The sequence below is a fragment of the Lolium rigidum genome, chromosome 7 (assembly GCF_022539505.1).
Source record: "Lolium rigidum isolate FL_2022 chromosome 7, APGP_CSIRO_Lrig_0.1, whole genome shotgun sequence".
Lineage (NCBI taxonomy): Eukaryota > Viridiplantae > Streptophyta > Magnoliopsida > Poales > Poaceae > Lolium > Lolium rigidum.
Window position 1 is genome coordinate 331,682,010 of NC_061514.1, and position 6,062 is coordinate 331,688,071.

Genomic DNA, 6,062 nt, shown 5'->3' on the forward strand with positions numbered 1-6,062 from the left:
CCTCCTTTGCCCTTCTGGCTCCGTCAGTATTTTGGTAAAATAGGGCCATCTGAAGAAATTCCGAAGATTTTCCCGAAAGTTGGATTTCCGCACAAAAACGAGACACCGGAGCAGGTTCTGCCGAAAACAGCGTTAGTCCGTGTTAGTTGTATCCAAAATACACAAATTAGAGGCAAAACAATAGCAAAAGTGTTCGGGAAAGTAGATACGTTTTGGACGTATCAGTGGCCCATTCGGTGGATGCACTTTTATCCTCGCCTTGACTGAGGCTCGGGGGGCAGCTGGCCTTGAAAATTCCTCATTCTGAAGAGCCGATGGTGTTGAAATCGGCTGTCTCTGCATCGTAACCATGTTGAAAGGTGGCGAGCTCTTGCAGAGGAAAACCACCAGGGTTAACAGGAGGAGTTTGAAGAAGGAGCCATCATCATTGATCAGGCTCTAGACCAGTTTGTCGCTGCAAGGAAACAGAGCATCACAAGGGGAGTTGTGAGCAAATGGTACCTGTTATACAGGTGTATCAGCTTTGACGTCAAGGTATTTCAGCCATGGTCTTAGAAGCTTTCCTGGAGGCGTTAATTCAGGAGTTTTGCCGTCAGGACCAACATCACGATCGGATGATTTTGGAATCCAAAGATTTGAGGGTCTCAAAGCTGTGGGCTGGACGTGTCCGATTGGGAATTTTGATCTGAATTTCAAGGATTACAAGTTACCGTCTGAGGAGGTGACTAGATTGATCGGTCTGGCAATTTATTATAAGAGCTGATGCATTGCCATCGGCTCATTGAACATCAATCAAGGTGACAATCGGCAAAATCAGGGTAGGGGAAAATCGGCTAGATCAATATGGAAGAAATCGACAGAATCAAATTTGGGAAATTCCTTCATTGATATTCAGGTTTCTTACATAGAAGGAGCCGATTGCTCTCAAAAGAGATTGCTGGGGGATACATTGCCCTCATCTATTACTTCTAGCTCTATCTAAGGGCCGCTGCTGCTCTCATCGTCACCGTCGCCGCCGTCGGTGCTGCTCCCGGCTGGTTCTTCGTCGCTGCTGTAGCGACCTCCGGCAGGACCTTCATTGTCCTCGTCCTCTTCGTCGGCGTCGGCATCATCGCTGTCGAAGTCGCTCATGTTGCCCGGCCAAGGGCAGAGACGCTTGGCCGGCGGCTCGTCAGAGGAGGCGTCGTCCTCCTCCTCTTCCTCCTCCTTCACCTCCTCAGCGGAGGAGAGGCCATCCCAGGAGAAGCCGTCGTCGTCGCTTCCCTCCTCCGACAACCCAATGGCGAGGAAGCGAAGGTCGCTCTCCCCGTCCGTTAGGGACTGGTCATCTTCAGACCAGACGGAGGAGTCGTGGGTCGACTCGTCCCCGTCGGCTATGGCACGGCGGATGTTGGCCGCGTGGGCCTCCCGCGGGTCCCATTCCGGCGTCGGCTCGCGAGATGGGGAGGATTGGGTGGAAAGACCCGATGAGGGAGAAGAAGAGGAAGAAGACATGTCGGCCGAGGAAGTGCTAGTGCGAGGAGGATGAAGAAGGGAACTGCAAGAAGTGGCTAAATAAAAGGGGATATAGCGATTTAATGCTTAAGCAGTTTCCGAGGACATGGGGCTAAAATTGTCAAATCATGCAGAGGAGTTGAGAAGACAAGACGTCATCATGAAGAAAACTGCGACGGTTCTGCCACGACATGACCCTTCGAAGGAGACAGATGGTTTTGCAATTACCATTATCAAAACCAGGGGGCATGTGTTACCACCCGATTTTGGCCAAATCAGGAGATGGGCCGTAAGTGAAGATGGGCTTGAAGGACGTACACATGGAGCATCTTCGAAGCGGCTTTGCGCTAAGAGTTTGGGCTTAACTGCCTATGTATCTGTAATATAGTAGATCGTATCATGTTTAGAATTAACAGATAGAGTCTGGCCCATGCACGGTTAGGTGCACGCCTCAATTAGAAAGTCCCTTGGACTATAAATATGTATCTAGGGTTATCGGAAAAGAAGGACAATCATCGTTCAACAAACACAAATCAGGCGCATCGCCACCCCTTCCTTCGAGGGTTTCTCCCGGGTAAGCACCATGCTGCCTAGATCGCATCTCGCGATCTAGGCGATATAAGTTTATTCGTCTACCTTGTACTCGCTCGTGCTGAAGCGTTGTTGATGGCGAGCGATGACGATTTATCCTTAGGTGTTTAGGGGCTTGCATTGATGCTTTCTCGTGCATATCCGCGTGGCAATGCCGTCCCTCGACACCTAGCTGCCCTTACACCTATCCGGGTGTAAGGGCAGCATCTTGCTTGTTCGTTACTTAGTAGATCCGATCCGTTATAGTTGCTCCTTGCTCCGCGGGATTAGTTTAATATCTGCATAGTTAGGCCTTATGCTGGGGTCGGACGATCCGGTAGTGCGTTAGGTGTTGTTCACCGTCCCTGCGAGGGATGTTCCGGGAATCAACGCTATGTTGGTTTTTAGGCCTCTCGTAGGGGTAGTTTGCATCATCTTCCGTAGCTGCTAGGCCCGATCGCACGTAGGACGTTCCGGTTATGCGGTGAAAACCCTAAACTGTCGTGGATCGCTTTAGCTTTGTTTTGATCAAGCGGGATCCCCATGTCATTGTAAATCCAACATGAACCATGGGGCGATCGGCTCCTTGAGCCGATCCACGAGGAAGCTCGAGAGCCGATAGGGCTCGTATTTAATGTTTACGTGTCTACCATGCGGGAACAATCGAAGCACTCTAACACCTTTCGATCGGGTCTAGGTCAGGTGGCACGCCCTAGCAACCGCCAGGACGTGGCTGGAAGATTTGCGGGACGACGCGAGGTGCCAGGGTCCACTAAGCGGCCTTGGGAGCCTCCCGGCTCTTCGTGTTGCTTAGCCATTGCCCGTCGGTGGGTTTTGGAGGGTAACAATACCCTAAACTCGGAAATTTAATTTGGCTCCCAGGTGCGTATGCTCCCTCTACCAAAAAATTTAACAAAAAGTTTTACATGTACATCTCCATAATATATGTGTGTTCATCAAGTTTCACGAATTTTTTTTTTTTTGTATGGTCTATGTAAAAAAGAGAAAACTTATCTTACGAAAAGCATTATTTCTAGTACTGAGTTTTATCTTTTTTACACACGTCAAATGACAAGTCGATTTTTTATGAAACGGCTTTGTGAGCGCGTAGCACGTGAAGATGTACGTGCAAATTTTTTGTTCCAACTTTTTTGAAATTCAAAATGTATGTAAAAATGCATTTCAAAATATAGGGAGCATAAGCACCCATGTTCCAAAACACCACTCCCTAACTAAATAACTCTACATTTTAGTCCACATTTTACTAAATCTACTCCGTATGTTAAATGTTTAGGGCCAGAGGAGTATTTTTTTAAGGGAAAAGGTTAATTTAGAGCCGGAGAAGTATTTAATTTTGTTACGTACGTCGGCGAAGTCGTATTCGAGGAGACGACTGAACTACCTCGGAGGACATGCATGCACGATATATACGTGATGAGTGGCAGGTGGTGGTCTGAGAATTCGGACCAGACGTACGTGTCAATGTTGCTCTTGCCAAGCTGGCATGGCTGCGATGGCGTGATACGGGTCCTGTCTTATCTCCGTCACGATCAATGTCAGAGTACCCGGAACGTGCACGATTTCACTTCCTACTATATGGCTGTCGCCGTTATTTCCATACCAAATGATTTCGGTTCAGAAATCAAAGAAAGGACCATATATAGATTCCAAATATGCGATGCATAAGTGGTACAGATTTATTTAAATTTCCATGTATTCAGATGTAATTTAATATATAGATACATGGAATTATAGGCTCTCCTTTCGTCGGAGGGACAGCGGGATGCCATGGTTTCTAGATGCACATGGCTTCAGACGGTCGCTCAGAATATTTTGTGTCAGACTGGCTGACGTCATACTAGGAGGCTACAGTGATTTGTAGTTTTACTATGTTTTTTTGTTCCGCTGGTTGATTTTTGTATTAACTATAGGCGATGATTGAGATGCGAGTTCTGTAAGACTAAATATTACTGCTTTTTAATAAAAGGCCGTGTGCATCATCATGATGCAGAAGCAGGGGTTAAACTTCCCATTTCAAAAAAAAATGTATAGATACATGGAAATTTTTGAAAAAAATATACGACACTTATGTTAAAACGGAGGTAGAAGTTACTTCTTTCGTTTGAAAATACGGATTTGCTGAAAATCAGGCGCCTGATACTTAATAAGTTTAAGTCGAACGCTTGGAGATTCGTATTTTGTGCTTGTAGATTCGTGCTCTGACTTTTGGGTTGTTTGTGTGTGTTTGTATTGTTGTTGGTCCGACGCGTAAGTGACTTGTTTTTCTGCGGGCCTCGCGGAATGGGCTCACGAAGTGGGCTCGTGGTGATGGTTCCTATCTACAAGGTGTCTTTCTCTCTCCAATGGTACGGCTTACGCCGAGCATTTTAGTTGCGCAGGTGTTGCAAACGACATATTTTCAGCTGCATGTGGGTTGCAACTGGGATTTTTTCGATTACATGTGAGTTGGAATTGATTTTGTTTTTCCAATTACATGAGCGTTGCAACTGAGATTTTTTCAGTTGCGCATATGTTGCAACTAAGAATTTCCACATACATATAGGTTGTAACTAAGATTTTTCCAGTTACGCATGCGTCGCAACTAAGAATTTCCACTTACGTGTGGGTTGCAACTGATCTTTTTTTCAACTGCATGAGCATTGCAACTGAGATTTTTCCAGTTACGCATATGTTGCAACTCAAAATATCCACGTACATGTGGGTTGCAATGGAGATTTTTCTAGTTACGCATGCGTCGCAACTAAGCATTTCCACTTACATGTGGGTTGCAACTGAGTCTTTTCCAGTTACACTTAAATTGCTAGTAAATTTTTTTTCTTATGCCTTAAATAGTTGCACAAATTATTTTTTCTAATGAAAAATGCGAACACAAAACTGGACGCCAAAACTAAAATAGTACACGGCTTAATAAGCTATTGATGTCAGGCACTGATCTCTGGGCGACTGATCTCTAGGCGCTCCCCAAATGTCCTAAATTTATCTTGATTCATACGTATCTATGTACACAGTAAAATACATATGAATCTTGACCAATGTACGATACTTATTTTGAATCGAAATTCTTGTAATGTCAGTGTAGTCTGATCATAGATAGTAATACTCCCCCCATTTTTACATTAAAAAGGCATATAAATTTAGTCAAATGTTAATCGGTGCAAAGTTGGATCAATCTTTTAGAAAAAACTATAAACCTCTATGATGTCTAATGAACCTTATTACATACATAGTGATATATATTTTCATGATGTATCTATATAGTATTATAGTTGATAGTTTTCCCTATAAATTTAGTAAAAATTTACACTATTTTACTTTTAACTAGGGTCATATACGTTGTTTTGCGGAACGGTGGTACTAGTATATTTCCAAACCAAATCTGTGGGACACTTAATTTAGAACGGGGTGTAAGCGTCGTAGTAGATCGGTATCACAGAGGAAAAGACTGGTGTGATAACTAGCTGCCAAAGTAGAGCGGTAGCAGTGGGTCAATTTTGGTCCGGAAAAGATCACCTGCTGGTGTTGTGGGCAGCTGCTTTGTTGTTGGTCGGATAGATGCATGGCGATGGCGAGCAGCAGGGTTGCCCCGCAAACACGGTGTTGTGGCCCGTGCTATGCCTGTGTCATGGCTTTGAGGGACAGTGCTGCCTTTGCGTGCAGTTCGTGCACGCTGCACCGCGACCACAAGCACTCGATCGTGTAAAACCCAAACGAATCAATGGAATCTCATCGGCGTCCACAAAGAGAATCAGTGTGGGCTGTGGCATCTACGCAAATCTGAGGAAACCGGAGAATTTTTGCCAGAAAGGGCCACCCTACCCACCAAATTGATAAAAAAAATACCACCTCTAAGTCCAAATGCCAGGAAAAACCACCTTCAACCAAGCGGCACAACCCCTAAGTGACACGTGGCACCTGCCGCCGTCAGCTCTGGTGGCCGGGCTTGCCATTGTGTAATGTAGTGCCACGTTTGCGGATCA